General features: G+C 29.5%; 1 protein-coding gene across 9 annotated transcripts in view; it reads right to left on the bottom strand.

Annotated features, from left to right (window-relative positions):
- Nucleotides 1–18,963, bottom strand: part of LOC107438772 (uncharacterized) — a 572,328-nt gene that overhangs the window by 104,741 nt on the left and 448,624 nt on the right. The window lies entirely within an intron of this gene.

The raw sequence follows: 18,963 nt of genomic DNA, 5'->3' as shown, positions 1-18,963 counted from the left end.
ATTTTTACAGTAATAATTACCGTAAAACCACTCAAATTAAATGAATATTACTGTAAAAAATACTGTATAATGATTTACGGTAAAAATGAATTTTACAGAAGTTGCATACAAGCTGCCGGTACTTCAAAACGTAATTTGATCAGGATTTTTCTTACAGTTTATAGGCAATTTACATGTATCACCCACTGGTAGCACGCAATACTATACTAGCATAGAAAAATGGTTTTTTGTGTTTCGTTAAAGGTAATCTCGTTCCAGCCTTGAACACAATATATTCGATATTTTAAATAATTATTTGCGGAGGAATACAATTTGAAAAGGGCAGGGTGAAAGAAAATTTGCACTTTTATGAAGCCACGCATATTCTTTTACCTTCTCGTGAAGTTGAGGAGGTGATATTTGCTTAGAGTGTATAAATGTAAATTTCAAATAGGGGATATTGAATTTCAGTGAAAGGGACTTAAAGCCCGTGAGAGAATTTAGCATTTGTAGTAAAGGGAGGATTTCTGAGAATGAATGCCAGCGGGGAATAAGGGGTCTACACGTGTAAAGAGCAGGGAGAGACGCATTAAATGAGTCATGCCATCTTCCCCACACCCCGAATTTCTGAATGCCATTCAACTTTTGAGGTGTAAGTCCTTGAAAATGGCTGTTGACACCTAACAAAATTCGAAAATTTTAAACTATCCGTTTATAAAGCACAAAATTAGCCATGTGCATATCAAATAATATTGTGACTGTAACTATCCTTTAAAAATTTATAACTTTATGTTCCTTGTTTCAAAAAAGGAAAACAACTGAACTTTAAATAGGAAGTCTTTGAAAAAGTCTGTTGACACCCAACATTTAATGAGTGGCTTTAAAACCATTCGTTCACGAAACACAAGTTAAAGGTGTTCTATAAAGTAGGTAAAACATTTATAAATGTGTGTTCAAAGGCGCGATCCCAGACTTAAAAATTGAAAATGCCATTTTCAGATTAAACCCTTGAAAATGGTTGTTGATACCTAACAGAAAACATTTGTTGTTTTTAAAAATCATTCGCTTATTAAATACAAAATGAGTTAAAAACACAAGTGTTACACAGAAAACTCTGAATACTACAATCCAATATGAAACTGAATGAAATAATTGTTCTGAACTGTACTGAATGAAATAATTGTAATGAAATTCAGATCATTTTTCAATTCGCGATAGTTGTTCGATGTGTATGACAGTGCAATTTATGAACTTAGGTACACGAATTGCTGGCGCTTAAGTCCAAATCGATTTGTCATATAAATTTAGAGTTTATTACCTTGCAAAGAAAATCCTAGTATTCACCTCGATTCCGAGGTTCAATTTTAAAAGAAACATGGTTAAATGTAACTCCATGGTAAGGTTTCGCGATATTACGGATCAATTGTTTTCCTTCTTGAAAGTGTGAGGTCCTTTATATCAATATTTGAAACTAATATACATTTCTAAACTAAATATTCAATTATAAGTCGCTCCAACCCCCTCTTTTAAAATAATATCACAAAACTATTAACATATTTGAAAACAAAAACTTCAACTTACAGTAAACAATTGTTACCCCTGACTTCAGGTTCGTGATTGGACAAAGGTATCCTGAGCCGACATCCATCGAATGTTTATTCATTCAGGCGCACACCCCTTTTTACTTGTTCATTCGATATGCAAATGCAGAGGACAGAGGCGTTAGAGCCCTTCCAAAAAGGATGCCGAAGAGGAAGGAAGAATGTATCGTCCCCTTTTCCCGATTAGGAACTCAAAGAGTTGCGGCTATTGGTTGAAGGGGGTTGGATGGGTGATACCCCTTTCTGCATTATTCCATGGAAGAAGAAGCTCAGGAGGAGGAAAGAGTAATGCATGTGTGACATGTGCAGTGGCGGATGTATCAAACGGTGATGAAGCATTTTTAATGTGTTGCAGGGAAACTTCGCATGCAGCTCCTCTTCCTTCTTCCCTGATTAGAGATTCCCCACCGGAATTCCACCACAGATATTCCTCCCTCTTTCTTTCCTTCTCTTTCAAACTTGGGGCATTTCGTGAAAAATATATATCGAATAAATATAAAAGGCAAATCAGGTATACGTTTTATTCTCTTTCGCCAAATTCATTCTTTACACGTAAAGTAACTTTTAAGTAAAAAAAAAAAAAAGGTTACAGATAAATAAGATGTATAAAATTTCTTAGTTAAAGAGAAAATGGGAATTTAAAAATGGTTTTTTGTACTTTTTTTTAAAATTTTAAATACCAGAAATCTAACCATTTATGTTTCGTTTATGCATATAAATAATACATAATATAAGAGCTAAAAAAATATTGAAAATTTACGAACATATTAATTAAAACACATAATTTAATAAGGTCTCTTTAAAGTTAAAAAAAAGCTACAAATAAATAAGATGTGCATAAGTTTTTGGTTATGAATACAAGTGGTTCTTGAATTTTTTTAATTTAAATTTTTTTAATTAATTTAATATTAATTTTTTGTGTGTCAGTTGTGCTGATAAAGAACACCTAAAGGCTGAAGCCCTAAATGTACAAGCTAAAAAAATATTGAAGATTTAAGAATATATTACTTTTAAAACATTTCTAAAATATTAATTTTAAATCTCATCTTTAAACAAAAATTTCAAAAATGAATTGAGAAAAATTAAATAAAATAAAATTAATTATAATTAAATATACAAATTGTTTTTAAAAACATAAAAGATCACTTGTTCTTTTAATAATTAATATTTATTGCGGGTTAGTTTCTTGCAACAGAACTCCTCAACGTTTCTAAAGTAATAAAACAAGTTTTAATTTAGTTGGTAATATAAAAAATTCGGTTCTTAAATCAGTCATTCTATAAATATTTTTTTGAAAAGCGATGAAAGTTTTCTAAAACATTTTTAATTCCAAATCAGTAAAATTCCTTAAAAACAGTACTTTCGTTTCTAGTGATGAATACAATGTATTTGTAATGGCAACCCACTTTGATTTTTTATTTTATTTTTCATAATCGTCGTTGAAGAGCCGAACCAATTTTTTGAGTTGACAACAACTAATGTTCCATTCCATAGCCTTGTAATTTTGAATCCAATCCAGAAGACAAAGGAACTCCTGGATCAAGTATGGAGACAAATTTGCCACCGTGGGGGGACTTTTTGATGGAACTAATCTGTATTTGCGTAACATGGAGAGGAAAATCACAAAAACCTGCCACGGTTAGTCTGACGGCAAGGGGACTCTAACCCATGATCCGTCTACCACTGAGGATATTTCATGTCAGCACTGTGGTCGGTGCAAGCCGGAAGCGGAATTCGTATCGATCAGCCATCGCTGGGATTTGAACCCGGTTCACCTCATTCGAAGACGAACGCTCCACCCTCTTTGAATTGTAAAATTCCTTTTATCGAATTGATACACATTCTATTAATTACGTACATAAGAAACTTTAGAAAACAATCAGCAAATTATTCCCTGCGGCAGTTGGGACGATACGAGAAACTATAACTCGATATGACTTGCTTACTTGCGAAACTCTATATCCCTTAACTCTAGATAATGCCATCAAACAGATTTCGGAAAAATGAAATTCGGAAGTAAGAAAAAAGAAATCTTAAGTCTGCGAACAAATGAGTGAGGAAGTCAGCAGAATATGAGAACCAAAACAACACAAACAAGGGCCTTTAAAAAAGAACAAAAAATAGAAAAAAAGGGGAAGAGAATAAAAACAGCAGGAAACGTCTTAATTGGAGCAACCACTTTGCGGCCTTAGTCTTCAGACTTTCTTCGCAAGCGAAATGTGCGGAAATTGATGGTAGAGCTTTTAATCCTCTTAAAGAGCAGAAGAGAAACATAATACAAAATACAAAAGGGGGGTTCAAGTTCTTACTGACTTACAGGGCTGCAACCCCCCAATGAAAGACAATGCAGAATTTTATTATTATTTTTTTTTTTTACCCTATCTCAAACAGTCGCTATTTCGTGGTTGTCATGTTAAAAAAGACATTTCGCCTTTGGAAGCACTTCGACGTATATGATTACGGTTGTTTCTTTCGTCCTTTGTTCCATTCCTTTCATGGCACCACCCCCTCAGAAGTGAAATCGGATGCATGGAGCAATTTTAAACTTTTGATGTTCAGGTAATCGGAAAAAATCTAACGTTACTTTTTTTCCTGGGAAATAAGAAGCGGGTTGGAGCTTAAAAAACGGCAGCATATGAATATCGTTTGATTTTAATATGTATATAATTTCCTTATGGAATGTAGAAACGTTAACATGTAGAACAAAATTGTATCTAAATCGGTAAGCCTCGAAACATCAGCAGTATGACTATATAACCCTATCGTCTATCTTTATTTCGATTTAAAATATTCTTTCTGGAATAGGCTATTTGTAAGACAAAAATAAATCCTAGATTCTGATCAGTATGTCAAGATTAAAATCGAGTTTTTATTTTTTATTTTTTAAACTAAGCTTAAAATTTACTAGTCAAATAAATACAGATCTAGATTCTTAACGATGAGAAGAAAAAAAAACTTATACCAAATATTGGATCTTATTTGAAGACAGATTCTCAATGACAAGAGAAAAATTAAAACAAATATGGAATCTTATTTGAAGGTCTAGATTCTCTATGACGAGATGAATATTATCACGAAGAAAGGATCTAATTTGAATATCTAGAATCCCAAATGACTAGGGCAAAAATTATATCATGTATAGAATCTTATTTGAAGGACAGGATTACGAGCTCGATAGATTGGAAAGATGTTAATACAATAAAACTTTGTTAAAAAAATGCCTATAAGATTTATAAAAGAGACAGAACGTTTTTAAATTATGTTTGTTAACTGTTATAACTGTTTCTCAAATTAACTAATTAACAATACCAGAAAACACGAAATAAATAATTCATGTGGTCACTTTATTTACATGTTCTTGTGCGTTTTTTTTCAGCATACATTCAATTCTATCATTTTACTTTGCTCGACACGTTTTGGTGCATTTCTTTTAGCACACTTTTAATGTTATTAATTAAACTTATATAAGACTTTCTGGTGAATTTTTTTTTCTATCATACTTTCAATGTCATTGATTCAATTTAACTTATACGTTTTTAGTGAATTTCTATCTATCATACTTTCAACGTTATTCATTCAGTTTAATTTACAAGCTTTTAATAAATTTTTTACCCATCACACTTTCACTGTAATTCATTCAAACTAATTTACACGTTTTAGTGAATTTTTTCTAGCATACTTTCAACGTCATTCATTCAATTTAATTTACACGTTTCAATTGAATTTTTTTTTAAAATCACGCTTTCAATGTTATTAATTCAATTTAATGTACACATTTTTATTGAATTTCTTTCTATAATGCTTTCAATGTTATTAATCGAACTCATTTTACAAGTTTTGATGCAATTCTTTCCATTTTACTTTCAATATTATTGATTCAATTTAATTTACAAGCTATGATGCCTTTTTTTAGCATACTTTCAATACGAAAGCTATAAATTAACCTAATAATTATTTGCAAATATACAGGGGTCTGTTTAGAAGAAATTTGGGTTCGTTAACGGACCCTTCACAAAATATCTTTTCATAAAAACGGACCCTTCACAAAATATTTTAACTTAAAAACGGACCCTTCACAAAATAATTTATCTTTTAATCGGACCCTTCACAAATTCGTTTATCTTCATTATTGTTTTGTTAATCGAATAAACCCTTCCCAGGAAAGGGGGGGGGAAGAAAGACAAAAGTAAACGAACTAAGTTTTGTCTTCGGCAGATGCTTATTCCTTCATTCGTCCGAAATGAATATACTGCGTTTAGCTGTATAGGCTAAATACCACATATTTGTATGTTGCATCTCTAATTTAGTAGCAGCAATTGCTGTTTATTTTTTAAAGTTTAATTTTTTTAAAATTATAATTTTACAGTGTTGAGCATAATCTTGTATGTCTTTACAATTTAAAAACTCCTTGAAAAAGTTTTTTGCAATAACAGGACCCTATTTGCACAAATTCACAAAAGCAGGACCCTGGTTGAAAGAATGTGCCTTAACGTTTATTTTATATTCACAAATTACGAATAATTTTTTCACAATTTTACAAAAACGGACTTTTTACAAAATGTCTGGACATACCCCTGAAATATATATATAATTATCAAGGAAATAGCCCTGATTTTTTTTAAAGGGTAGCATTAAAGAGCCGGAGGTTTAAATACCCTTTGACCATTACGAAAGTGAAAAATAATTTGCCCACTACGAAAGTGAAAAATTCAAAGTAAATCAGTTTTTGCAAAAGACGGGATAATATTCAAAGAAGTTTAACGGTACTTGTAGAAAAAAGAGAGAAAGAAGAAATAAAAAAAAGAAGTGGTATGCATGGGGGGTAGGGGTGGGCTCTCGCTCTCTCTATTGCATTTGTTTCAAGTTGATTAATGGGCCACTGGCATGAGGCCCATCGCTGCTATGCATCGATCGACAGAGCGAAATACGCGGGGATCAATTACACTAAGTGGTCCCGACTCGAATCTGTAATAACAATGTAACGCAATTGCAACGCTGAAGGCTATTTGTTTCCGGCGTCAAAAAGCTACTTATGGGTCCTGACTCGCGGCCTCGCTGCCATCTTGAAGAAGAAAAAAAGAGAGGCACTTTTGTTTTTATTTCGACTTTTAAGTAAGGAATCGCAATTCATTTGACGACGAATTCTTGTCTCTTCAATGATGGTGCGATTTGTTGAGGACATTTCTGGAGGGATTTGAATTATTGGGAAGAATAAAACTTTTTTGATTTAAAATAATTCAACTTCTACTTTAATGCAGAGGTCATTGTATTGTGAAATGAAAGCTGGGATATCTGAAATGCTTCTAGCAAATTGCTTATAATGAATAAAAAATCTTAAAAATAATGCAACTTGTATTTTGATACAGAGCACATCTATTGTTAAATGAAATCTAGATATCGTAAATGTTCCAGTCAATTGTTCGCAATGAATAAAACGCTTCTTTAAAATAATTAAACTTGTACTTTGTTATCGAAGTCTTTTATTGTTAAAAGAAAGGTAAGATATTGCATATGTTACAGGTTTATTTAGATTGAATAATCTTGTTTCAATAATTAAACTTGTACTTTGTTATAAAAGTCCTCTATTGTTAAATGAAAATAAAGATATTGTTACAGGCAATTATTTGTATTGAATATAACCAATAATTAAACGTGTACTTTGATATCAAGCCTTCTATTGTTAAAGCTAAGAAATTGTAAAGATTACAGGCAATTATTTATAATGAATAAAAAAATAATTTAACTTCTACTTTTTGTTATCAAGGTCCTCTATTATTAATAGAAAGCTAAAATATTGTAAATGTAGCATGAATTTGTTTATAATAAATAAAATATTTTTCTTTGAAATAATAAAACTTGTACTTTGATATCAAACTCCTCTATTGTTACATGAAAGCTTACAAATCTTCGTAAACATTCCAGGAAATTTATTTATAATTCATGAAAGCTATGAACTAATATTTATTACTTAATTCAATGTATATGATGAGTTTATTACAAAACAGCGACATTTAACAGAAAAAAATTAAAATTGTTTTAAACTTATTAAGTTTGGGCATTGGTAAAATTTAAAATGACTAAAATGGTTTAAAACATTAAAATTGCATAAATTAAATTTCGTTTTAAATTTTTCATAACAAATAAATGAAATAAAATTAAATTACACTATATAAGTATAAAATAAGATATACAAAATTATGATAAGCAAAACTGAAGGGTAGTACTTATGTAAAAAACAGATTTATACACGTGAAATTCTTTATGCAATTAAAAATAAATTTGAATAAATACATATTAAAGAGATTTAACATCATTTTGGATTATAATTTGTAACTTATTCCACAAAGTTTTACTAATTTTATACACTAGGTTTACAATTTTTAGATGCCTTTAGATCTCAAAATGAAACAACAAATGATTTAACAGCGCTTAAATATTTATTGACTTCATTAGATGTATTATTTTAAGATATCGAGAACTCTTACATTTTTATTTAGACAGTTCCTTCGGTCACTAAATAAATAAAAAAAAAGAACAGTAATAGCAATTTTCAACACCAAAGAAGTGAATTGAGCGAAAAAGTCGAAAAGCGAAACTTCATTTAAATTCACCAACAATTGTTCTAGCAGGTTTTGTAGGGTGCCATTGGCGAAATAGTCAAAAATTGAGCAAAGGAGAATCATCGAACATTTCCATTCTAAAACGGATTCGAGAACTCTCTCTCTCCTCTAAGAAGAGTCTCTCCTGGAGACTGTAACAGATGGAGAGAGAGACAGGGAGAGATACACAGCTGGAGGCAACATAGGCTCAAAATATAAACGCGGTAAGGCGTTTTTCTAATCCTGAATTACTCATACTTTACTTACCGTTTTCTCTTAACACTCCCGGTAGAGCGAGTCGGGGAACTTTAGAGAAGAAAAAAAAAATGATAAAAAATTCTTGATCGCGAATTCTATATTTTTTGTTGTTGCTTTTTTCTATATATTTCTTTATTTTTAATATATTAAGCAGCTATCCTTACTGCCTCAGTGATCAGAAAGACCTTTTCAAAATGAGAGAAACACTTTCGCGATAGGACGAGAATAATAATAAAAAAAGATAACTTTTACCACCCCCACCATCCCCAGTTATTTCCATTCTTTTTTTTTCCTGAAGAGAAACATTTATACTTTTTTTTTTGTTCTTTTGAAAACGTTAAATCGAACCGCTGACGGCGAAATCGAATAAACGATGAAGAGGGTGAATCAGAATGGATGAAGCGTTGTTATCGAACCCAGCGTCCACTGTGTGCAGCCCGAGAGATGACAGAATTTTTAGGAAACTTCGAAACCACCATCAAACATTCGAAAACAAAAAAAAAAAATACATCAAGAATAACCATTTTTATCGGGGGAAATAGCGGAGAAGGAGAATACTTTGAATATCACTTAAGAAGCGTTAAAAATGTTTTAGTCCGTTAAATATAAACATTTCAGCATATTACGCTACGCTGTTTCATTACTATAACTGTTATTCAGATTAAACCAAACCCCGTTATAGTGAACCATCAAGGGACCGAAATTTCGGTTCACTATAACCGGGAGTTCACTATATCCGTTCCTCAAACAATTTTAACTAATGGTTCCAAACTTCCCCCTTTTATAACACATTATTTAAATAAATGACCAATAAAATGAAATACAAAAATGACTGAAAAATAATACGTAGTAAGAAAAAATGTGTTAACTTGCTTTTATTACTTACTACTCTTCGTCTTGTGTACAAAAAAAAAATTAGTAATCTTTCGCTGATGCAGGGAAAAATTGGTCTATACATCTGCCTGGTTGGGCTTTTGTTTAGGGATGGAAAAGTGTGATAAAAGAAGCAAACAAGAGAAAATGCTTATCGCTACATTCCACCTATAGGTGGTTTGAAAAATCAGTATAAGAATTTTTTTTGAAGAATTTTAAAATTATTTAAAAAAACGAACAAAAAAAAAATCAGTCGATGACAGTAGAAATTCATAATATCCAACTTCCTCACCTTTTTAGTTCACTATATCCACAAAAAGTAACATTATACGTGGATAGCAAGGTAAGGGTTTTGTTCACTATATCCGGGAGTTCACTATAAACCATATTCACTAAAGCGGGGTTTGACTGTATATAATTTGCTTTAACATAACCACAAGTCTAATATTTTTTTTTAAGGTAGCAGAAAATTAGTCTATATTGTTTAAGGTATTCAAATTATCCTTTAACATTCAACCTATTAAAAAAAAAATTGAGTTCACACAGTTTTCTGTAGATTATTTTTATTTTTTATTGTTATTAAGGCGGCAGAGGCAGAAAATTTGCTGAAAAATAATTTTCCCAGCATTCGGCTCGAAATTTAACCTATTTTCTAAGATAAATTTTGGAGGGTATTTTCAGGCTAATATTTTTTATTATGTTTGCAAAATTTTTTTTAATATTGTTGAAGGTATTCAAATTATCTCGTAACGTTCAACCTAGTTTTTATGCAAAAAGAAAAAATAATAATAATAATAAATAAAAAAAAAAATAAAAGAGCTTAAATAGTTTTAAGTCTAATTTTTATTTTTATTAGAGGTTGCAGACAATTTGCTGAAAAATATTTTTTTTAAGTATTCGGACCAACATTCAACCTATTTTCTAAAATAAATTTCAGAGTGTATTTTTATGTCTAATATTTTTTATTAAGGTTGCAGCAAATAGAAAAATATTGCTCAAGGCATTCAAATTATCACTAAACGTTCAGTATTATTAAAAAGAAAAAAAATAGAGGGCACACAGTTTTTAGCCTAATTTTTTATCATTGAAAATGCAGAAAATTTGCTGCACAATACTTTTTAAAGTATAAAAACTATGGTTCAACATTAAATCCATTTTCTTTTTCGTCTAATATTTTTTTATTGAGGTAGCAACAAATTTAAATAACATTGTACATGATATTCAAATTATGGTCTGACTGAAGAGTGTATACAATTTTCATGCTTTATTAAGGATGCGATAAATTTGTAAAACATTGCTCAATGCATTCCCATTATAATTTAACGTTTAACTTAATGTTTTTTCTTCACTTTTTTAGGGTGTAGTATCTCAAAACAAAAGGAGCTGAAGAATTCAGTGTAAGAACAATTTAAACCCCACCGTAAATGATAACTTCAAATAAGAAGTTAAAATTCTTTACTTCTAACTAACGTGCCCTACATGGTAAAAAGATATGGTAAAAATTACCGTATTTACTGTAATGATATTTTTAGTTTAAAAAATAATTTTGGTTATAAAACCAAAATATACGGTATTTAAACCATTCATATGGTTACGGTTTACTAGAAATTCTGGTTTTCAAAATTATAATTCTTACCATATTACCACACATTAAGTAAAAATATGAAACTGAAAAGAAACTTTAACTAAATAAAGGGTTTTTATGCCATGCTCTAAGGTATCAAGATAAAATTACAAAATTTTATAAAAATCGCTAAATTTTAACACTTATTATAAAATAATTTGTTTAGTTTTACCAAAATCATTAACGAACTAAGAAAAACTTTTTATTTTATTTAAAAAGTGAGAATAACTTGTTACGGAAGTTATTTGTATTCAATTGTTATTAATAAAACAACTTCTGCAACAGAAGTTTCAAGGATAAGTTCAGTTGCAGAAACAATTTTATTGTTATTTATACTGCATCTCATTACGCTTTGTAGAAATTTATTTTTGCTGAAATCAAACATGATAACTTACAAAATACTGCAGTACAACCTTAAAAAATAAAGGACGTACACACAGAAGGATGAAAAAAAAAGCTGCGAAACCATATTTTTTAAGGATTTTATCGTAAATATTTTCTAAAAACTTTTGTAGCTGAACATTTCCTTTAGTTTGAAATATACACACACACACACAAAAAAAAAAGTATCCAACAAAGTATATTCCTTAACAGAAAATACACCAATGGAGCGGTCACAAAATATAATATTCTAGGCAAATCGTAAACATAAAATGTAAAAGGAAAAGAAATGGATTTCCATTTCCGGGAAAAAAGAACTTTTGTTTTCCAGAAATTTAAATCCACGAAAGAAATAGCTTAAGCTTAAAATATACACATTCATCCCAATTTTGGAAGAAAAAAATCTGAAAGCCGGAATGCACTTTCTGTTTTTAGTTTGCTTTTGAATTGAACATGCAGTGAAAATAAAAATTTTAAAGTAAAACAAAAATCCATCTCGAATTTTGCCGCCGTCTTTACCTTGCAGAAACAAGTCTACTTCTTATCAACGCTGCAAATCACAACGAAGAAAAAAAGTATTGTTCAAAACACAAAAACATAAGATTTTGTAGTAAAATTTCCTGTTTTCCCTAAAGGACGGAACACAGGGAAATTTGGAGGATGCAAAAGAATTTCCCTGGAGATATATCCTGCACCAGCCTCTAAGGATGTACGGAAAAATAAAAAAGTGGCAGTGATACATTATTTGCGTTTCTCGAAAGATAACTGAATTGAAGTTAAATTTAACCACATTAGAAAAATAAATAAACAAATAAGAATAAAAACAGATAAATGAAATTTTTAAAAAAATTATAGCATTAAAAAGATTATAAAATGTCTGCCAAAAAAATTTAGAAACTGTCTGTATTACTTTTTTTAAACTCGTCTTTGAACTAAATTTCAATGTATTTTGATACTTAATTAAAGATAAAAGGAATATTTCAACATTTATAACGAAGTATTTGATCATAAAATAAAAGAAGAAAATGACAAAATAAAACATTTTGTCATATTGATACAAATTTTTAAAACTTAAATAGACTTTGTACTTTTTTTTAATTCAAAAAATATAAAACTGCAACTCTAAACTACGTTCAAATATCAAAACTTCTACACAAACAATTTAAGAATTGTAAAACTTCCACTTAAAACTTCTTTAAAATTGAAAAACTTCTACACAAAACAATTTAAGAATTGAAAAACTTCCACTTAAAACTATTTTAAAATTGAAAAACTTCCACTTAAAACTACTTTAAAATTGAAAAACTTCCACTTAAAACTAACTTAAAATAGAAAAACTTTCACTTAAAACTACATTAAAACTGAAAAATTTCCACTTAAAACTACTTTAAAATTGCAAAACTGCTACTGAAAACTACTCAAACAATGCAAACCCATCGCTCAGAAGTGTTACAAAGTAAACAGATAAGAACAATTATAAACAAAATTAAACACATTCCCAAACTCTCCTTAATAAAAACAAGCTAAATAATAACTTATTTTCAAACAACAAATCCGTAAACATTGAATCCATCATCATCCAAACATTCATATATCTAAACACCTAAAACATTAAGAAAGAGTTTTGACGTGTTTAAGAAACGTTAAGAAAACCACCTTAACAATGCAAAGTCATTGCCCAGAAATGTTGCAAAATAATCAGACAAAAACAATTATAATCAAAATTAAACACATTCCCAACCTCCAATAAAAGCTAGATAAATAATAAGTCATAACAACTTATTTGCAATCAACTAATCCATAAACATTGAGTCTATCATCATCTAACATTCATATATCTAAACATTTAAAACGTTAAGAAAGAGTTTTGACGTGTTTAAGAAGCGTTAAGAAAACCACCTTAACAATGCAAAATCATTGCTCCGAAATGTTGCAAAATAATCAGACAAGAAAATTTTTATCAAAATTAAACACATTCCCAACCTCCAATAAAAACAAGCTAAATAATAAGTCATAAGAACTTATTTGCAATCAACTAATCCATAAACATTGAGTCTATCATCATCTAACATTCATATATCTAAACACTTAAAACGTTAAGAAAGAGTTTCTCTTAATTCATTTATTCCGGAGTAATGAATGCTGCAGTAAAGCAGCCACAACGGGGCTTTGGAAGCAGCAAAAATAGGGCGATAAGTATGGCGGCAAAGCAAACATACAAAAGCTCGGTAGAAGAAAAAGATGAGCGATAAAAGAGAAAAAGAAGAGTGGTGGTTGTCTTGTAAGGGCAAACGATCCGTTAATGGGTGAGCATGATGTCCGCACATAGTTCATCGCCTCAAACAATCTGATACATTTTCTCTGCCAAGTACGTCGACAATTTCGAACGCCATTGGCGACAATTATTACTTCAATCTGATTCATAAGGATATTTCTGAATTTCGTTAAGAATTCTTTTGGATAATGAATGAGGGATATATATAAAAACATTGCAAGTATATATAAAAATTCGTTAAAAATCAAAATTTATAAATTTATCTGAAAATCATGTTATTTAAAGCTAAATAATATGATTTCTTTAATTTAAATAAAAAAAAACTTGGTTTAACTTGGAACAATAATAGTGATGAAATGAACCATAATATGGTGCTAATTTGCAGCACTATAAATATTTTATTAATACTCCAATAGTCTAATTAGCCATTTTAGATAACAAAACATTTGTAAAATAGAAATAATACTTATTTTATTAACGTATAAACATATATTTAAATGAGAAAAAAAACACGATATTTCGAGTAAAAAATTTAAAAAACGGCTAATTTTTTGGACTATTTTTTAATCTTTTATTTCAAAATTTCGCCTTTAAAATAAAATACTCCGGGCAATTTTTTGAGCATCGACCTATTTTACAAATATATATATATATATATATATATATATATATATATATATATATATATATATATATATATATATATATTTATATATATAAAACTTTACTACTATTTGTTACTTTTAGTACTATTTGTGACATATTATGAAAGAAAATATGAATGTTAATTTATATATTAATAATAGGTATATCTATGGGTCTATTTATATATTAACAGTAAGGATATTTTATTTAACTATGGAGAATTATATGAACACAGTTTCTGTTTATTAGGTTACGAGTTAATTAATAGCTTGGAGTGCTTATTGTTTCATTTTAATCATTGGAATATGTTAGATTGAACGCAGTTGCCAAGGTATTAAGGTAATTTTCAAAATTCCAAGCTTTAAAAAATACTAATAACCTTAAACTTAATAGGGTAACCAAGTTCAAAAAGCATTTCATTGAATAAATTAAAAACAAAACAAAGAACATTAAAAAATATTAGCAAATTACTTCACAATTAAAGATATTGAGAGCATATAATTCACTGATAGAGGAAGAACTGTCTGGAGGTGAACCTTAAAGAAAACTGTGTGTTTTAGATTATCCTCAGTCGGAAGCTACACTTCAGGTGAATTCAATCTTCAATATTTACATCAACGTTAAAGAATGTAAATTTGCAATTCAAAATAAACCCGGGCAGGCAGGCATCGATTGAATAAGTGGGCATTTCTGGTTGCCCGTCCAGCATGAGTCAGAGGAGCAACCCATTTCAATCAATAGTTGATCAGGCCTTTTATAATGGGTACCCTCACTTTTCTCTCCTCACCATCTCATTGGTCGGGATTTTAGAGGTTGGAAAACTGAAAGAGCAAATGGTCTTCCAAAGAGCAGGTGCTGGGCAGGGTAAGCAGCAGCAGTTGCAGGTCTGCTGCATTTTGAGGTGAATGTTCCAGCTTTTGAAGCTGAGATTGAAAATCACTAGCACGTTCGGTGATTGCAGTCGTTTTCGATGTTAATCGACAAGAATTTAAAGTGAAATTTAGTTAGAGTTCTTTCTAAATAATCATTTAATTGGTAGAAATAATTGTCAGTAAGAAAATTCTGCTAATCGAATGCTCCAGCTTTGCAATGACTGGAACATTTAGGGAGTGCAATTGTATTTAATACTAATCGATTAATATTTATATAAAAAAAATGGAGACAGTGTGAAATTTTTCAATTTAGGAAAATTACAGTTAATTTGGATTACTAAGTATTCCAGCTCTAAAACTGAGATTAAAAGCTACTGGAATATTTGGTGTCTACTCTTGTTTTCAAAGCTAATAAATTATAATATAAAAGTATAATAGAAAATTAAAAAAGAATTTTAATACAATTTTTAATCTATATAAATAATTATTAGTAAATAAATTTTACTTATGTTCCTGCTTTGAAACTGAGACTGAAAACTACTAGAACATTAGGTGATTGCAGTTGTTTTTAATAGTATCAGATTATAATTTAAAACGAAATGGAGATTGATTCCAGTAAGATTTTTCAATAAATGAACATTATATTAATGATTGTTAGTGAGCAAATTTTGCTTACTGAATGTTCCAGCTTTTAAACTAAGTTTAAAAATTACTGGAACAATCGGTGATTGTTCTTGTTCTCAATACTTATCGATAAGAAAAACAAAGCAAAATAGAGATGGAATAATTTTTTTAATAACTTCAATTTACATTTTACATAAATAATTATTAGTAAGGAAATTTTACTCATTCAATGTTCTAGCTTTGAAACTGAGATTGAAAATTGCTGAAACATTTGGGGATTGTAGTCAATTTAAATACTAATAGATTATAATTTAAAGTAATATGAAGAACAAATAGTTTCTTAAATAACTTTAAATTTCTATAAATAATTAGCAGTGAATACCGAATATTGATTATCTAAAAAATCCCCCAAAATGCCCTTAAAATAATCATAAAATTCTCGCGTAATTGAACTTAGATTTATATCTGAATTTGTTTTCTTATATGTATAAATACACTATAATTGTATTCCCATTTACATATACCAGTTTAAAGTACAGCATATCATTGCATTAATACCTCATCAAAGTTGTAGCAAATATATTATGGCTAATACATATATAATATGGTTAAAAAAGAACGATATTATGGTTTATCTATTTTTATTGAATATGCTTTTCTATCAGTAGGATATCAAGTTCAGGTTCTTTTCTTAGCTTGTGTAAGAACAATGATAATATATTTTTTGCACTGTTCAGAAAAAAAAACTTTAAAAAGTTAAAAAAGTTACAGAAAGTTTTACAATTTAAAAACTAATACTTTTATTTTTTCTATCAAATATTAATTGAGAAAACTGTTTAAATTAACTCAAAGTAAAATTAAAGGATATTGCTACAGACATATTTATGAATTAATCAATTGACCATTAAAGATAATTAAAGACAACATATTTATGAAATAAATCAATTTGATAGTAATTTAACGGACATTAAAATTATTTTATTAAAAAATTAGATATTGCTAATTAAAATAAAAAATAAATAACAGGATAATTAATCCAATTGATTGAAAATAGTTTTTCCGTTATTTATTATCGCATCATTCAGACAAATTACAAAATAATAATTGAACATTCCTTATTTTTCTCACGTCTAAAGTTAACTAGCAATTATGAAACCAAAACGTTGATCGAAATAAAACAGGAAGTCCCGTAAAAGAGACTAATATGTATACAAAGTGCAAGCACTTATTTTCAAACCTTTTAATACTCAAAGGACACGCCGCAATTTTAAAGCAAAACACGAACAAAGAGCTCCTACAAACAAATAAGACAAACTTATTCCCAGAAATCTTACATTCAAATTGGGCTCTTTGTTTTTCACATTTTACTCTTTACAAACAAACAAAAAGTTAAAATACGGAAACAAATGCATAAAAAAAAGAACATAATTGTATACATTAGATTATGAAACTGATAACGTGTGGAAAATAAGAGCACACAACTCTGACAACTTCATAACAAATTGTTGGAATAACGCAGCGCCCTCTTGGTAGGCAAATTATTCTTAATTGCAATGAAACCCAGATGATCGTTTCTTCGTGCAACAAAGCTGATATTCATCTTCTCTCTTATTCTCAGCACACCCGATAACCATTGTTTTAAGCTCGAGTCAGTGAGTGGCCCTATCTGTTACAAAGTAACATGCGATTGCGCATGCGCGAAGTAAATTTCATTCAAATCGGATCATTAGAGTTGCAAGCGTGAAGTAGGTGAGGCATCCAATGAGAGGCTTCTGCTAATGGCGCTCCGGTATGCATAGAAGAAAGAGATAATGACGTAAGGTTTCGAATGAATGGTCACTGCTGCAGTGGGTATTCATGTGATACGAGCAGGAGATTAAAAGAAAAAAAAAGAAAAATAATAAGAAAGCTGTAATCAGCACAGTGTTCTTATTTTTTCCAACCTGTGGTTTGGAAGTTCTAATGACCTTAACAAGAGCGGATGATATCATTTCGTAAATTCGAAATTCAACTGATTAAAGGTTCTTAAGCATCGTGGAGAATTTAGAATACAATATGATGATTCGGTACGGTAATTTTTCGGGAAAGGCTGGAACAGAAGGAATTAATTCATTCGATTAAGAACTTCAGTTTTTTCTTTCTTTTTTAAAAAACTGTAGATTATTTGTGCGTCTGTACTAGCGTGAGAGGGGTAAATCAAAAGATTTTCAAATCCATTAGTTCAACCAATTTACAAATTATTTTTGCAAGATAAAATTGGCTGATTCAATAAAATCGAGATACAGTAATTTTAATTAATATATATATATATATATATATATATATATATATATATATATATATATATATATATATATATATATATTATTTGTGTGCTTGAAATTTACACAAAAAAAGCCAAATATTGGAAAGAATTGTAAAACATAGAAAACACAATCTAAACAAGTTGATTATATTTAACTAACATGGAAAATTTTCGGATAGGAACAATAATAAATTCAAAATCAGAACTGGAATACAAGGAGATTAAAAAATCTGAAAATGCTTTCACTGAGCTCTTCAGCAAAGAAGTAATTCAGAATTAGCAAAAGTAATTCGAAATCAAATAAAATACAACTTATTTAGTTGATTACATCCAACTAATCTGATACAGTTTTGGATAAGAACAATAATAAATTTAAAATCGGAATTGGAATGCAAAAAAAAAGTTTAAAAAAAAAAGCCTTTGTTGAACTTTACATAAAGAAGCTCCCAATATTAGCAAAAATAGTTCTAAATCAGACAGAATACTATTTAAACAAGTTGATTATATTTAACAAACATGAAAAAGTTTCGGATAGGAATTCAAAACCAAAACTGGAATGCAAGAAGATAAAAAAAATTTATAAATAGCTTTCGCTGAGGAGGTCTACATAAAGAAACGACCCAATATTCCAAAAAAAAAAAAATAATAAATAAAATCTTAACATAAAGAGGAAAACGAAGGAGCAGCAGCAGCAGAGTTAGTGAATGGGGGAATACAAAGTAACACATAACTAATGACGGATGACCATTGCAGGCTGAGTGTGATTACTTGGTATGCAGGAAGAAAAGAAGAGTAGAGGTGGCGGAATGTATTAGAGAGGAAAGATAGAACGAAGATGATAGCCATGGAGTCTCCGAGACTGTGATGTATAGATAGAGACTGTGTTGGTCAGCTTTACATAAAAGACGTGTAAAGATCGATCCATGC

Source organism: Parasteatoda tepidariorum, chromosome 8 (genome assembly GCF_982258835.1).
Source record: "Parasteatoda tepidariorum strain Cologne lab strain chromosome 8, Ptep-v5.0, whole genome shotgun sequence".
In the NCBI taxonomy this organism is placed as follows: Eukaryota; Metazoa; Arthropoda; class Arachnida; order Araneae; family Theridiidae; genus Parasteatoda; species Parasteatoda tepidariorum.
Note: the sequence above shows the minus strand (reverse complement) of the source record. Positions and strands in the feature narration are given on the sequence as shown.